The 18144-nt window shown below is 40.4% G+C and overlaps 1 long non-coding RNA gene across 1 annotated transcript in view; it reads right to left on the bottom strand.

Moving 5' to 3' along the window:
- Nucleotides 1-269: 269 nt before the first annotated feature.
- Nucleotides 270-18144, bottom strand: part of LOC122407140 (uncharacterized) — an 85924-nt gene continuing 68049 nt past the window's right edge. The window contains exons 2-3 of the long non-coding RNA XR_006260148.1: nt 17162-17221; nt 270-353 (exon numbers count right to left, since the gene is read on the bottom strand). This is a non-coding gene — a long non-coding RNA (uncharacterized lncRNA). The remainder of the gene's footprint in view (nt 354-17161; nt 17222-18144) is intronic.

Raw genomic sequence — 18144 nt, 5'->3', positions numbered from 1 at the left:
TTCTACCTCGTGCGTGTATTGATCACACGATCGCACTCAGCGATTTTGTTGCTCTTGTACCAATATACTTCAGTCATTCAAGTATTTTCAGGTAAAACCGCAAAACGGTAAGACATGAACAATTTGAGTATATCAGCCTCAGAGATCTTCAATTGAATGATTGTCGTGGAAATGATAACCAACTGTGGAATGGATTTGAGAACCAAGCAATTATGACTAACCTTTAACAGCATTCAGCTTGTTGCCGACCATCTGCTTCGCAACGAAAGCCGCCATTTTCCTGCTGGTTTATGAGAGCTGCAACGATGTTCTTACTCTTCGCACTAATTACTCAACCCGATGAAGTTCACCGTCTGGAATCAAACGAAAATAGCAAGGAGCATTAGTAAATCGAAGCTGCGAGGGATGAAGAAAAAGACGAGGATTATTAGTACCTCCGAAGGGAATTAGGAAAGGAGAGAGGTAAATTGAGAAGCTTTATTGCAAAGTATGAAACAGCAGCGAAAGGCATGGATATATAATGTAAAGAGGAATCTCGTGTCTGTAGTAGGCGACTGCAGTACTGTCTTCATGAGCGTAGTCCCAGCGGAATTGGAGACTCGAGAGTAGAAAGACGAAGTTGTAACTCCGGAGTTAATTAAAAAAATGTTAATACCTCTTCCCTCGATTTATCGATCCTTCTCGTTGTTTCTTTTAATCTTTCAATTCTTCATCAATTCTTTTGACTCGAACAGTTCTCTTCTTAAGTTCAGAATTATGTTCCGGAACGTCGGTCTCGACTCATTATCGCTGAGCATAAAAGCTTTTTAAAAATTCGAGTACCCATGACCCATGATAGAAAGTCGTTAATAATTCGCTAAATATAAGAAATTATAGGAATGGAACATAAAAAAATGTCACTATCTCATAGTTCGAGAAAACACTATCGAAAAACTGGGGATAATAATTTTTTGATTGTAAGCACAACAGATTCGAGCCAATGAGTAGAGCCTTCAAAATGATGGCCATTTTTGTAGTAAAATTGTAAAACTCTCCGAGTTATTCATCACAGTTTTATTGAGAAAGACTCTCAATAAATCTTTGCTTCAATTGTGCAAAACGATCAATCGTACTTCGAACTGCTAAACCAACTCAATTATGATGAAGTAATCTGAACAGTTCAATGAAACAATACTATTCATTTTATACTTTTCAATGAAGTACAGTAAATTTATATCCAACTGAAAAGTATGATTGTTATCATGACTTCTCTTATTAAAGTTACATGCGGATATAAAGGATGCGGCAGGACTCCCTTGAAATAAGTAAGCGCACCCTCCCACCACTCGCAGGTAGTGAATGTTTGATAAAACTTTTAGATTGCCTAAACCTACACGTAGAATCCACTTCGAATGTTGAATTATCAAGAGCGTTCATCGGAATGATAGTTCTTCGTTTCGTATTTATGCCGCACTCGTCATTGGCGAATGACGTATAAACACGAGTTCTCACTTAAGGAGCCCTAAAGTACTTGCTTGGTTTTTTCTTTTCTTTCGTGTCTGTCTTGGTCGCTAAAAAACAGGGAATTGGTAAACAAACTGAATGAGAAGAGATCCGAGAAAAAACAACTCGAAAAATGGACAAAAGGCCGAAAGAGAGTACGAGATGGAACGAAAGAAAGAGCCGTATTGGTATCGGGTGTTTTGAGATGAGAGAGATCGATCGAAAGAGACCGCTGAGAGGCTGAGAAGGCGCCGAGACGTCTCGACGCCCGGCGTCGTCAGCCTCGACCCCTTTACGGTCCTCGCCCTTCGTCCGAACGTGGCGACATGCTTCCCTGACTGCCTGATTTTCCAGCAGGCCATGACAACAACATCATTACGCATACACACCCATCGAATATCCCATGGAAACGTCTACACGCTGGACGGAACTACGGGATATTCGTCGAGCGAAAAATAAGGGATGGGACGAGTAGCCCTGGCATACACATGCTGCTGAAGGGGATGAAACAGCCGCAGTTACTATTTTATCAAGATTAATACGATTTAACTGGGTCAATCCATAATCAACTTAAGGAGAGGCGGGGTTCATATTCCGAATATATTCAATGCTCCGAGGGCTCAAATTCCCGAATTTTCATAACCGGAAATCACAAGTTTCGTCAAAATCGTGCCAACGAAATGCTTGATTGTAAATTACGTAGAATTACGCAAGCATCGATAAAAAGAAGTTACAAGTCGAATTTCACATACAAAGTGATCTTCGAGAAAAGTATTTAAAAAAACAAAGGCCTCAACAGTACAGCAATGTTATTAGACCTCGTTACTCTATTTATTAGTATACAGAAATGCGATTAGCCCGCCAACAAACCTCGTTATAAGGATTGACCGCTCCTCCCAACAAAAACCTGCACCGTGCAGCCCATAAAATTTGGTGACCGCGTACAAGAGGTTGGACCAACCGGTACTCTGACACTTGGACGTATTGAATAAGAGGGGAAATTATGCGTTGCATACGTGTTGATTTACATACTGATAGTTTTATTGTTTGCTATTTATAAACAGGAAAGCAAGAATATATTCGCACATTTCGCTTACAGGATTTGTACAACTTTGTCGAATGTCTTCAAGCAGAAGATGAAATAGCTTGCGAAGCTACAGGTAACAGCTGTTTCTTTTATGATGCAGTGTCATCTTATGTTAAGCGTGTGGTGATAATAGCACCCTGGCAATTTGAAGTTATTCGCCGCTCTTCGTAAAGAAAACAAACAAGTATGATGCAAGAGCTATCGCTTTCTTTCTAAGCAGGGATGCCTGAAACAATATGTAAAAGCAAACAATGCCAGCAGTTAGCTTCTCTTCTTCGAACGAGAGAGAGAGAGAGAGCAGTTGGTAAAATCACAAGTACCTCTAAATAATAAAATGCACGGTCTTTTTAATTATCATGGGATAAAAATTAAAAAGGACACATTGACAACTGAAGCTGGTTTTGAGGGTTCTATACAAAAGCATAACTGGGATTGTATAGAAAAGATAGAGATTAAAGTAATTGGCTATCAACTAGCAGCTGGAGAGTTATTTTGATCAGGACTTTCTGTAATCGTTCGATCAATTTTTGAACCGGTATGGAATTGAGGTCGTCGTCCGATATACCGAACTCTTTTCGCAGGAGGCGAGCGACCAATTTGGAACGAAATATAATAAAATTAAATCTCAACAATAAAAACGTCATTTACAATCAACGAGGTAGCCTTTCGTTGGCATGATCTTGACGAAACTTGTGATTTCCAATTATGAAAATTCAAAGATTTGAGCCGTCGGAGCATTGAATATTTGGAATATCAACCTTGCCCCTCCTTAAGGAACTTGGTGACAAGCAGGCAGGAAATTCTTTCACTCCCCGAAGAATTGTCTTCCTCCTGACTTCTACTTCATAATTAGGGAATCGTGCCCTGGCAGGAATGACGATCCGTTGGCGTGGTCGTTTTGTCTCATTCCTTGTCAATCTGTCAATCCATCTCAGCCTCTCCAGTCATTCCGGGGGGGTCGCAAATAAATAATATACCTTGGCAGTATTAACTTATACCGATGAGCTGAGGAAGACCTTCGATTCAACACGTGGAAAGGTTGCCCAAATTAAATACCCCGAGCAATACGAGTCAGCATTGGTTGATTAAAACCAAGTGAAACTGAAATGCTTTTTGTCGTAATCATGCATTTCATCGTAATCTTCCAGTTAATCCCGTCTTTTTATTTGCGGGCAAAAAGGAAATTGCTGCATATTTTGACTCGAGCAAACACGTATGTACATAAGTGAATAGAATCTTAACATTTCATGTCGTCCACGACTCGATGCGTCGAGTCAGATAATACGCGGTAGAATAAATCACATTCGCGCAACTATAGCGACAAAAGCGTGGATAGTTCCAGTAGAAATCAGTGTTAAGCAAGTCGACTGGCATTTGCCATGTGGATTCTTGCCTCCAAACAAACAATCTGTGTAAATCCACAAATGTTGAGCCACGCAGACACACACAGACACACACACACACACACACATGAAACGATGCTGAACAGACCAAAAGAAGAGAGTCAAATAAACTAGCTTCTTGAGACGGTTCGTTGATCCCGTGATTCAAGTCGCAATGCACCGTGACCACTTTATTGAAGTCTCTCTTGCATGCTCGTTTCCTATGCTTGCTGACTTCGGGGGTTCGAAAACGTGCTGGGTTACGTATTACCACATATACCACTACTGTATTCCGAATAGATAGTCTGATTTCGATGCTCCTTTTCCTCTGATTCATCCCACCATCCTCGCCGACCCTTCATCACGAAATTGAGAGCAGCCAATGCGACAGAGTCGGATCTTCCATCGGATTTCACGGACTATCCTCCAGCAAGCAAATTGCTACGTTCTCATGATTATTCGCTAACGTGGATCTTCCTTCCGCGATCACTCGTTCAACAGGATGGAACGAGCGATTGATAAATGCATCAAGTATGCGGGGAGAAATATATGATTTGTCAGTTATTGTCTGAAGTTCTGTGCTCCATTTTATGCTCACAAAATGTTCCTTTATTCAATAGTTCCTCCGTCTGTCCAATCGAAGATCACTATCAATTTTCCTAATTTATAAATTTTGATGAAGCACGACGAAGACCACGAAAAATTACGAGCGATTCTTTCCATACAAATTTTATCAACAATTTTTTTTTTAGAAATACTACTGCTTAAGGAGCGTATTAAATTCCGGGGTAAGTCGAGAGATTTGTGCTATCGTAAAAGCTTACAGACGAAGACACGACGGAAGTACGTCAAAGATGATGATCATCCCGAATCCTCCTCTCCCACATCGATCCAGAATAACATCTCAATTCGAAATAAGAGAAACGAGAGAGAAGGTTGCCTCGTTAGTCCAACTCCTCGGACATACTGAGATACTTGAACCACGGTCTAATTAAATAGAATAAGGGATTTGAGCTTCGCTGTTTCGAGGATAAAAGCTCGCACTAGATTGCATGGAGGGTCTCTCGGGCTTTTCCTGAAGATTCTAATGTTCTTGAATTGGAAGGAATGAAGCGGGTGCGAGGGCACTGCTCTCGAGAGCATTGTATTCCACACTCCATTTCGCTTTTAGCCTTCCTTTTGGTATCGTCTACCTCAACGAATGCTAGAAAAGCTTGCCTCGCTTCTCCGTTTACGGCCTGATGGTTCCTCCTCCCTGGGATATTGTTGAAGAAACTATTTCGTTCTGCCACTAATTTGATGTTGCGAAATCCAATTTTCAAACTGCCCATAGTTCAGCTCGTCAGCGAGCCCGGTCATAGGAAGCAGGGGGTAACGAGTGATTTACTCCAATTATAAACTCAATTAGCGAATAAACGTTATTCATCAGTGTTTTTAAGAAATCGTTCATGCTTGCTTTATCGTTACGCCCGGGACATGAGTAACAAAAATAAATAATACAATGAAGATGTATATTGAATTTATTGGATTCGTTTTCACTCGTGTCCACTGAACTTCACTCACTTTTTCCCCAACCTTTCAACAACTCCCGATATCCCATCGTTTTCCAACCCCTTTTGGAATCAGAAGTATCGCGACACTTTGAAACATACCAGGCTAAACAACGAATACAAAACGCATACGTACGTGGATTCAAATGTACAGAATAGAACGACAAAAACGTCGACCTACTTTTGTGTCGCTGAAGCTTTTAACCCGCAAGGCTCGCTTCCCCTTGCCCTCGATGCTCTTTCACCCTCGTTGTAAAAATGCCTCCCCCGGCGGCGTACGAGATGCCCTAAATCTCTTCCCAATTTTCGAGAGGAAATATTTATATCCGCGAACTGTCGTTATGCGCCGATATGTGGAAAAAAGGGGAGGGAACTGCGTAGGAGGCTTGTATTTCGAACGGTGGATGTGTTGAAAGGTGATAGATAGTCGATATTTATGTGCTGACAGTGAGAGAACCTTCATTTGTGTAAAAAAAAAACACACGCACACGCGCAAGAAGAGAGATTGAACTAGCGAGTTTAATCTCTGGATTCTCTCTTGAACGTGGGCGTTCAATAATATCCTGGTTCATTCTCGGCTCTCAAACTATTAATTACTCCAGCGCGATTCGAGATCAACTTTTTTAAATCCGGAAGAACCAAGTCGTCCTCAAAAATGTGGAAGAACATAAAGACTTCTAAATGAATTTGTGCAAAAAGTCGTTCGAGGGAAAAATCGAGGAGACCAATTCGAACGAAGAGAAAACACTAAAGTTGGACATTGAAATTAGAGCATAAGAGATCCAACGCGTAATGGATGACACTTGATTCAGTTGAACATTTATACGAATGGGAGAACGAAAAATCGTTGGTATCGCGGTTCATGCTCATGTACGCCAGAGTTTAAACAAACGTGTGCATACCTTAAAATGCTACCTTCTGGCTCTCGAGAGTATGCGATTGATTAGGGCAATTCTAAATAAATAATTACTCGGCCGGCGTAGCAATGTAGCACGGAATTCTAAAGGGAGGCGTCTCTTTAGCTCCCGGTCTTTGACAGCGAGACGGACAAACACGTACCTGTTTGCCTATCTTTGAGTATCTACTGCCTAGAAGCTCATAGTCAAGCTTCTCCGTTCTCGTGCTTTTCACGGCCGGATGCTTACGACTAGTAAACACGACGCAAACTACGCGATCCTCGTACCTTCAATGTCTTTGGTACTTGCACGTTCATCCAAGATGGGTGCGAACATGTGTCTGCGTTTGGTCCTTATTTTCAATGCAGTTGATGACGAACGGAAGATCAGCGCGGTGCTCTGCACTCTAACTTTTGTCCCGCCTTAAAAAATTTTCATTCCCAATCTATTCAGAATTCATCAATTTATGAAAACAGATAAAACCCTCGGCAAATGGCTTGCTTCTTCGAGCCACTCAGATTCGATTTGATACTCGTTGAAACGGACGGTGAACGACAGCGACACCTGCGTTAAAACGCATCGATTACCGTCGTCACGCTCGAACATATTCAAAGGTACCGAATGGTATTGGATGCAACGAGTGTGTAAAAAATGTTCGAACCGGTATGAGATTAGTTAGAGTCTGTAAAAGCGCAGGGGAAAATTATCCGCGAGAGATTCCCGTCGCACGATCGGGTTAGGCCTTAAAAAGAAGGGGAAGCCTACGTCAGGCCGGTTATCTGGTAAATGTGGTGGACTTGATGATTAATTACGTGCATATATTGTTTATTATCACCTATTACACGGATATAGAGCTGATAGATAAAACCAGTGAGCGAACAGTCTGATTATTTATGGATGAAGAATGTTTCATGGGCGTGTACAACATCAGTATAATTAAGCGAGCTATGTTATAAAATGTTACAAGGGATAAAAAGAGTTAACTGTGAAAAATGATTAAAATGTTCGTCAGGCAGGCGGCGTGTTAGCTCGGAGGGAAAAAATCTCCTTCTCCCATCGTTCGTATCACTCGCTTTCTCTTTTTCCTCTCTATCTCTCTCTCACCTCACTTCCCACCATTAAAACTCGAAGCAACGACCAAACAAGGAAAAAAGAGAATAAGAAAAAGTTAAATGGAAAAGGCTAAAAAAAGAGAAGGTTATAGAGTAACGAGAAACCTGAGCGATGAATGATGCAAAATTTTCTTAACTTTTTTTCGCCTCGCTCTCTCCCGCTTGTATATATCAGACTATTTACAAAAGCTTGGACATCCCACTTTTTTGTAGTTAATGGACAACAAACTGTACGTGTTCGTGCAATACATGTGTCACCTGTTTTTTTTCTATCTGTGCTTTTTTTCTCTTTTCATCTTCACATCTTTTTTCGCACCTCTGAAAAAATCTTCGCTTGTAAGGTATACATGCGTGTTTTTATTTCGGTTTTGTCACTTGTGATGTATTTTCGGAGCTGTGAGACCCGAAAGAAATGTCATGGTCATTGAAAAATTTTCATTGTTAAATTCTGCACGTTGCTAGATTTCAGACTATTTAAGTGACTTTATCACCCTCGACGCGACTAGAAATTCACAGAAATATATTTTTCGAAAGGGTGAAACAGAAAAAATTAACAATCGAAAACGGTTACATCAACTTTCGTGACATTTCGACTACGTTAAGTGTGGAACAAGGGAGCAAGGCTTTGTCTGTGAGAATGCTTGTTCGGGGTCCTACGTAAACGGCTGTCAAAGAGAACATACATTTTTTTTTTGTTACCTGAGCAGCGCAAGACCGACTTGGATTCTCTCGATGAAGAAAGACTCGACGTTTAAAGGTTGCTCGGTGGTAAAGAAATGATTCGAAGCACAATTTCAACTTGGTGGAATGAGTCAAATGCTTCGCGAAGTGATGCACTCGAGGGCAGATGAGAACAAATTGAGATGGTAGTGTAAAGCACAATGCAAGATATTTTCAGGTACTCATTTTGCCATTTTAATGTTTTTGGTTTTAGCTTTTGCTCAAACGCAATACCCCAATGCGATGCAAAGCTTCTATCTCGAAAGATTTTGCCTCGATGCTACCTTTCTTCCTCTTTCACACGTCTTCCCATTCTATCCATAACCCTCGATCTCACTCTATGGAATTTACTGAACGCGGAATTTTTTTGTACAGTCCGCCTACACGTTCGCTGCTTCTCTCTTGGTTGCACTTGGAAAATCTCCGCACACTTCGAAGCACTTTCTCCTTGTTCGCATCTCCGTCTTTATTCGTGAATTCCTCGAACGCCGAGTTCTCTACGAGTGTTCGCTCAGGATGATTGGGGAAAATCGTATCCGCATTTAGAATTGATTGCCGACAGAAATAATACCGCGGCAAAATCCCCCGAGCACTCCAACGAATGATTCCTCGCTCCTGGCATCTTCATCACTCTGTTATATTTTTATTATTTCATTTCTGTACTCTATTTTTCATCCATCAAAGCATTTTTGTTTCATGATCAACCGTTTTATAGGAGTTCTCTTTTTATTGATTTTATAGAAGCTGATGTTTCGTATATTACATAATATCCAACTTTAATGAGGGAATAAATAACTTCAGACTGATTTTCGATCGTCTCTTTTCAAATTTCAGCTATCCTCAATCATTGGATTTATCAGGATATTCGTAAATCTCCTCAAATTTTAAGTACTGAATTTTTAGCAAAAATGCAACCTAGACTCACTATTCAAGTGCTTTTTCACCCCTTTTTATCCCATAGTTACACCAGGGAAAAGTAACTATTTTAGTAAACCATATCAGCGTCTAGAAATGAGCAGATCGACGGTAGGAATGTTTTCAAACGACCCTGACCAGCCTATCCGTCACTTCGGCTGCTTTTCCAAAGCCCGTACCTGCTCTGTGCTCCCTTTGACTCGGCGTTGAATTCAGTCAATCCTTTCGTGTTGAGCCCCGCGAGGAAACGAGAGAAACTACCTCTGACACGTGTATTTCGTTGCAGTAGAATGGAAAAAGGTACGTCAACACTTGGGATTTGCGCGTCCTGTAATTTTGTCCTGTCCGTATCGTTCCTTTTGCACGAGTTTTACAAAATTCTTTTGAACTATTCGCAATAAATTTCTTAACCGAATATAGAAACAAGACGGAATTTCGTTGGCAATATTGCCCAAGTTATTTTGGTCGATTCAGCAGCTTTTGAATTTCAGCATTTTTATTCCGGTACCCGAGTTTTCGAGGTTTCTCCGGTTCCCTTTTCAGTATACATATGGCTGTGTGGATGGTACGTGGAAAAAGAGAAAGAAAAGTAGAAGAGAAGGATGAACAATGGCAATTCCAACATCGGCTTTCCGTGAGTAACGACTGGTAAGAGGTTTCCGGTAGTACTATATCTCTCTCACTTTTAAGTAAAATGTAGGAATGCACATGCTGTGAAGAAGAGATCAGGAAAATACCACGCCGCACCATGAAATTGTATATCTGACATTGTGCGAGGCAGTTGAGTTATTACATCTTTTCCGGATAAGGCGGAACGGGAACAAGGACCGATATATGAAAATACTGAGACGAGGGTACTATAGAAGTAAATGTGAAAAAAATTATTCACAACTTAGAGAACCAGAAATACGTGTACGGAGTTAGACATGGAATTTACAGGAATTACGATAGAGAATGGCGCATTGAGAATATTTGGGCCACGAAAACGAGTATATAAATCGTGTATTTATTAGTGTGTTCGAAATTTTCCCTTTATTAACTGAAAATTTCAAGCACGATGGCTCATTTTAACCAAAACTCGTATAGTAGTTATATCAAAGAATATTTATAGTCGTGCATGTGTAATCAGAATGGAAGTTTTTCGTCAACTGAACTGGAGAATTTGCTTCTCAGTGAACAAGCTTTATCGATGTTTTTATAAACACCCACAAGCTTGATACTTTTAATAACGTGTGATCCTGTCTCTTAGAATTTCCTTTCGATTTCCTCATTAAAAATACTTGCAAACTGGCTTTATTGTACAGATTTTTGTTGTACACACAGTATCAGTACAACACTAACGAAACCATGGAGCCGTTTCGAAACAATGTGATACGATAGAATAAATCAACAGAACTGAATGCAATAAATCCTTGTGAAAGCTCTGCAATAAAAAAGGATTGCGAGAAGAGTTAGAGGTCAGATGTAAAAGAGAAATCGAGAAGCGTGAAAACAGCGAAGATCAAAAGCAACTGTAAGGTAGTAGACGAGGACCGAATCTTCTATCATGTCGTAAGCGTAGCTCGCTGAATGATTGCGGTTCTCTTTGCATAATCGATTTTACTGCAAGTTCTTCGGGTAAAAAGGAGAAACTGGCGAGGGATGTTACAAAACGTTTACGCCGTGGACGTCACAGGGACGATGACGAAAGATACTTAATCAAGGCTGAGAGGAAAAGTACGATTTCCGAGAAAAGTCGAATAATACGATGAAGGAAAAAGTGCTGAAAAAGGGAGATAAAAAGTCACAAGGGAGAATAAAAAAAGTGCGAGGGGGATTTTCGGAAAGTCCCGTGCATATCTATGGGCATGAAGAGACCGGGACAAAGGCGAGATTTGGCTTTTTCTCTCGTAAAGTAAATCCAACGTTGTATCTGCATATACGTATTTGGATGAGAGAAGAAAAAAAGCAGGTAGAAGCAGAGATAAAATGAACTGCGAGATGCGACAGTATAATTACGTATAGAAAGGAACTGTCGATGAGCGTCACGCTTGCGGCTTTTAATCTCGAGTAATTACGAAAAGCTTCATTCAACGAGTTACAATAAGTCCAGCACGCCTCGCCGGGAACATCTTTTCTCCTGCCATTTATGATTTTTCCAGTGAAATAGAAAAATAAGAAAAGGAAAATACAGGAATAAGTAGAAAGTTCAACTTTCGTTTCTCCAATTCTAAAAAAAAATAAAAATAAAAAAAAAAAATTATTGTACTTATAATTTCAAGAGCCAGACCTACGAAACAGAAGTGCTCCGCAGCGTTTCAGAATTCTTGTCTCTTTCGATTGCAGACTTCGAGTGCAACTTCCATCCTCCGGTATATAATTTATTCCTCTTTACATTTCTGCATGTACACACTTGACAGGAATTCAACCAACATTTAATTAGCCCTCCGAATTGTAGAATTCGATTCTCTAGACTCTTCAGTCTTATGCAGAAAGCCACAAAGCTCTCGTACAGTCAGACGTTGAAGTATTTCCAACAATTCCGTTTGACTGCGTTTGACTACAATCTCTATTTCATTCTACCTGATAAACTTTCCTCAAGGAGCTATGTGAGTGTGGATTCGTGTAAATAGAAGCACGGAACTATAAACAAATTTATATCATCTGATCACGACATCCAATAAGGTATTTTACACCATGTACAAAAATATATAAGAATGCATGTTTAAGATAGATTTCGTAAAAAGTAAACGAGAAACGTCAATATTTATTCATCAAAATGGAATGTAAATTTTATAATTCAATTTTTTTAAATCGTCCTTTTTCATCTGTTTTTCAAATGTCTAAAACGCCATCCGCCATATTGGATTCCAACGTGACGTCACTCCGATAGTAAACAATCTAGATTCTTATCGTGCGCTCTGCGCTATTTTGAAATTTTACAAGTTATTATGTACGTTTGTGGACTTTTATCATTCATTTCATTATAATTGCATCATGAAAGACGGTTTTGTGAAAGCAAAAAGTACAAATCTACCAATGATAAATATGTTGATGGTGGCGATGAATCCACAATTTTTGCGGCATTTTTACACTTGTATTATCGCATTCGGGCACGAGACACCAATGATATACTATTATAACTCATTATATTCACAAATCTTGTTACTTGGTCTTTCGCAATCGTATTGTTTACTAACGGATTGACGTCACAGACCGAAACAACATGGCGGCTAGCGTTTCCGTGCGAAAATTGAAAATTATGAATAAAAAATAGTTTTTAAGATACTTTCCGGTCTTATAAAATTGAAATAAAAATTCCACTGGTTTATTACGATCTCAGGATTATTTTGAAACAGTTTTCAAAAAAGGGTGTAATACCCTATTGATTAGAGCAAAAATTAGAGTAAAAGCATCAATTTCGCTCAAAAACAAAATCATGCCAACCCGTTACACAAACGCTGTTTTTCACAGGAGTGAATAAACATTCTTAGAACTTCAGTACCAAGGATCTTCAGCATTATCTCGTTCTATATTCCCTGCAATCTGCTAGGAAAGCTTAGAATCGACGTATCTCATTTTCTGCTGCATTATGCAGGCCCTGGCAGCAAGGAGAGTCCTAATTCTCACCGGATAGACGATTCCTCTCATTCGGAGTGATCCGAAATTTCCGTTGTTCTCTCCCGGTGTGAGAAACTCGTTCCGTATATCTATAATACGTGGATGCTACCCTCTTGCAGTATCACAGCCCAAAGCTCTGCGGATTGAAACTCCAGGGAATACCACTCGTGTCTGGGGTTTCTCATTGGGGCAAGAACTTTCACGAGAGACCAGACCGAGCGGCAGAACTTGCGGTCGAAGGAAAGCACCGAGGGTGTCAGGTGTTAGGCGACGATTATCGTTTTACGACTTAATTACGAGTGGGACTCTGGGCAAAGCTCACGCTGGCGCATCCCGGACTGCGTTCATTTTGTCCCATTGGAACCTCCAACTTTAGCGGTCCCAGAAAAGGAAGGATTGAACAACCGGTAAAAGCGGTCTACTTACAGTACAAAAGCAGTCGTCGATTTGAAAAAACCTCCGACCTCGCATAGCGCATTGACCATCTTCCGATTTATCATCCGCAAATGAGGCTTAATGGGTTCGTGCTGACATGCGCGTTTGACAAATGGAGTATGCTTAATGGATACGGCGGGGCTAGTTCATGATACGCTATCAAACAACGCCGTCATCGCGGTGTCAGGTATTAACTATTTCTCGTTATTGATTCGTGATTCGGGGGTCTAAAAGTAAGGAATGAAAGGCGCCGCAGGGATTTTCACGATTGACAGAATGACGTCCAAAGACTGACAAATCTGCAGACCTCCAGGAACCCGTGAACCATCAGTCACGTTGTTTCTGTTTTTCTTCAATCTTATTAGTGAGTATTCAAAAAAAAAAGATAATGGGAAAAAAGTAATTTGTCATCGTTTCTCCTGCTTCCGTGAATTTCCCTGGGCCTCTTGGCACCTTTAGTAGCAGGAAATTACGCAGACAACAAAACACGCAGCCTGAGCTAAGAAAAGACGAAGGCAAATTTTCAACCGAACCGATGAACCAACGGCTTTAATAAGAGGGTAAAGAAGGTGGCAGCTTTCTTCGCGTACTCGCTGGGCCAAGAGGAAAAAGTTTAAAACGACGTTGCAAATATTCGGATCCCGGCCGTTCTCGTCCGCGCTCCTAAAACCTGCAGGACCCTCTGGCAGTGGGGAAAAGCGGTTGAAAGGCTGTACGCAGAGTATGAGAAAGACAGTCCAAGGGGGAAGGTAATATAAAGCGGGCAGGCCTGAGGAATACTATGAAAGTTGGCCCCGTTACGGTCTCTCAACCCCTTCGCAGGCCGTCATAACGACCTACCAGCTGGGCGCCAGAGATTGCCCCGGAAGTCGCTAACCGCGTGGTGCCCGTAACTCGTGAATCATGCGGCCGTTACGAAATCGCTACAATCCGTTCGAATACTCCCACGTGCTTTATGCCCAATCTACAAACTTTGCTTTCCATATTTATTAAAAGTTTTGACATCTGGGTGTAGCACGTCAATTATGCTTTATTTTTCGTCGTAACGACGTTATATCGTCCGAAATTGAACTATCGTGCAAATACTTAAAACCTGTTAACGTCGCGAATCAGTGCTCGTATTGTTCGAACTCCAATCCTCATTCGATTAGCTTCCAAGTTTCTAGTATTGTTCCATTGGACAAAAAGGAACTTTCGAATATTGTGGATTGGATAGTAGAATAGTAGCTTGGAAAGATCTTCATCGCTCGTATTAAAGTGCACACGAGATTGCAAACAATCGGTTTTATCCGGATGTAAGTGAGTGAAAAGCTCCGAGTTCGTTGATCTTCGACTCAGAGTTCTCTTGCCATGTTCATATTTGCGAGCAGCGTGAGCGTGGCTTGCAAGCAACAACGTTGAGTTAAGTCTAGAAGTTCGCTTAATCGCAAGTCACCGAACAACAAGAATGCAAGTGCAAGCACTCGAAAACTAGCGCGAATAGAGGTTCGTTTATACGCTATGGTGTATGGCTCAGTCGTACGAAAAGTTGTTTACAACTGCAGCAAATTATAGTCGTGCAACTAGTTGACACCTGACGCAAAATTTACGGCATTACGTTTGCTCAATTATGTACTCCACCGACCTAAGCGTTGCTTTTTACTCGAGTAATAACGAATCAGAGAACTTGATCGTATCGATGTTGCGTGACCGTTTGCCGTTTTACTTCCACCTCGACATATTGCGAGATTGTTAACACTCGCTTTTAAAAACGTGCTCTCTTGTTTGAAGTATGATTGATTTAGCTATCCCGCATACTGTTACATCCCTAAATATCTTGAGCAATAATGAAGAATAATTTTCACAGTGTATTCAGCGAGATCAGAGGAACTGACACCTCGCAAGATATCCAAAGAGTGAAATCAAATTGCATGACACTAATGAATTCTTTTCACATTTTTGTTGACTCCGAACAAACGCAATTAGAGGTTGATGAGCTACATTGCTTATATCTATACCCAATAAATATCAACATTCCTAGCGAATACCACCTGCTTATAGACAAAGCGCTATTTAATATTCCATTGAATAAAATATGATGTTTATCCGAACAAAAAGTCGATGGTTAGTTAGGGTAGGAGTCGCGCGACAATCGATATTAGACGAACTCGTGATTTTTAAATTATATCATTTTTACGTGATAAGCTTTCATATGGCTAAAGGATTTAATAGGTTACCGAAGATTATATCAAGAAATTTACGATCAAAAATAGAAAGATAGCACGGCATCGTATGAGAAACCCATCCCGCCAACACTATGATTGCAAAATTCATTTCCTTATCGATTAGATATAGTTTATGTTAAACCATAAAAATAGACCATAAAAATATAGGGCCAATGACTAATTCGAAGAGAATTTTTAAAATAATCTCGATGAAAACTCAGAAAATGGCAGGAGATCGACTGCCATGAAGTGGCTCGATATACTTGGCAACGTTAAGAATGTATACATATATATATACTTTTCGTGATAGCCGGCGAGTTTGGAAGAGGCTAGGATATCTTTCGACTGTCAGGTGAGAAGAAAACCGATATATATATGTATATATTGAAAAACCGGGTCAAATAAGCAATCATAAGATATTTCTAATCATAAATTATTAAACATGATCTTGTATAAATATATACGAATCCAGTTTAAAATGCCCCAAGATTTATTCAATACAGAAAACCTTTCTTATAACCTATTTTATCTCGACGATTAATAAATAGTCATTTGACCATAGAGTCGCGCGACTCTTACCTTAAACGCGATTGAATGGGCAAGAATATTTAGCATCGCTTATGTTTACACGGTTCAGTGACACTATAAATGACATTTTTTAAAATTGGTTATTCGAAAACCTCAAAGTTCTCAGGGTTTCGATACGGAAACTAGAAGCATCTAGTTGAGCATTTTGAGAATGAAAAAAAAAACGACATATCGCCGTTCATATCTAAAACTTTCTGTCACTAGGTGGCTCTGCAACTAGCTAGCCCGTTCATGGAACTCATACGGAACATAAAAGATGTCTCAAGTTGACGACAAGTGTGACGGAAGTTGGTTGGGATATAAGAAGACTGCTTTTCTAATAGGGGTCGACGCTAGGCTAATAATAGCGAAAATCGATAGGGATATACACTCTGTGTACCTACTCAGGGGTAATTTACTTCACGAGTAAAGTTCCAGGCAGAAAAGAAAGCCGGATGGTAGCGTCGAAGGGAGGTAGAGAGTGGTAAATGAGGAGGGAGGTTGACGCTGTTCCTTCCATTGCGGAGGGCCCGAGGTATGAGCTCAACTATTGAGCGATAGAAGTTCAGCGAGTGAGATAGAAGACTAGACAATGCGAGGCTTCGCTCGGCAAGGCCCAGGCCACATTGACGTTGAAATATTCAATGAACTATGTTCTTGTCAAGAGTCGTACGTTCTTCCAACTTGACTAAATATCCGGGCAGTTTTAGAATTAAAATCTAGATATCTAATAATGCGTACTATATCGATATCCTCCTTCTAATTTTTTACTAAAATAAATAATTAATCAAACTGCCAACCAGCGTTCGAGTATCTGGTGCATACGCGAGGTGCTCACGCAAATCCGAATTTATGTCTTTATTCGTGAAACGCGCGGTCGCAACGGTACTTCAACCCGCGGTCAATCTAATATTTTCATAAAGAAAACAAGTCTATCCTCATCGGAGGATCTTTGGAAATCGTAACAATGTCACCGTACTTTATATCGACCGGAAAAATCACCCTTGTCGCTACGACACTCTGTTTCGTCATTACTTCAGTGTCTTGTCATAATTTTGGAGCGGTAGACGCGAGATACAGTTGAAATAAACATCGTAGGTTATATCGAAATGGAAATCGAAGGACTCAGCAGCCGCCAGATGTCTCAGGTATTTCAGATGTGCAGATAAATATCTCATTCTATTAACTTCGTGGAAGAAAAAGCTTCGTACCTGTCTTTAGGTCGCAAAAATTTCGGTGTAGGACTGGACAAGTGACAACATTGGTACTACCTGAAACAGACAGAAAAAAAAATTAATATTTAACGAAAAATTCACGTATCATTCAATCATTACATTCATCTTATAAATCAGTTTATGCAAAATATCGAATAAAAAAGTGTATGAAATTAGCAGTGCTTATCAACGGTGAATATTGCGTTGCAGTTAGAGGAATTTTCAATAATTTCAACATGAACAAATAATTCGTTCCAATTTGCTCGAAATGAAAATTAAAAAAGTCTTTCAAAACTTGTTTACTCGGGGATCATGAAAAAGTTAGCCATCTTAGTAAATATGAAAAATCTTGAGGATTTGTTAAAGCGCAAGTGTTGGACTGTATGTCTTCCTGGGCGATTTCATTACGTTAGTTTCTGGCGGCATCAAGGTTGACAAGTAGCGTCATTCGTCATGGCGACATTACTTGGTAGAATTTTCAGTTCCAGAGGAGTGTTCGTAGCCGTAGACTGGAGGGAAGTGGAGTACAAACGTGGGTTCGCGAGGGAGAGAGAGAAATCACAAGCGAGAAAAGCCATAGTCCTCGACGACGGCGACAACGACAACGTCGACGTTCCTAATCCGCAGGAAACAAGAGCATTGCGACGGTGACACTGAACCGATGCGACCATAAGCTGAAGCCAGAAGCGTTCCAGCTAGGAGACCGCGCTGGCACATATTACGACTAAGATGAATCAACCTGGCTCTCGGACAATAATCCGCGAGCTATTTTTTGAGAGTTAAATGTCCGGAGTCTTTAATTTTAGTCAAGGAATTTAATCTTTTTAAAAATACGTTCGTGTACAGAAGGGTGAACGTCTTTTATTCCATGGGGACTTGGACAAAGAGGAGAACGAGGGCTGCGAGTATCTGCTGGCTAGAGCTCGATCATTGTCGTTGTTTTTCTTGGTCACGTGCGCGATCTTATAGCTTTCGCTTCT

The sequence above is a fragment of the Venturia canescens genome, chromosome 2 (assembly GCF_019457755.1).
Source record: "Venturia canescens isolate UGA chromosome 2, ASM1945775v1, whole genome shotgun sequence".
NCBI lineage: Eukaryota > Metazoa > Arthropoda > Insecta > Hymenoptera > Ichneumonidae > Venturia > Venturia canescens.
The sequence above is the reverse complement of the archived record's forward strand: the minus strand, read 5'-3'. Positions and strand labels throughout refer to the sequence as shown.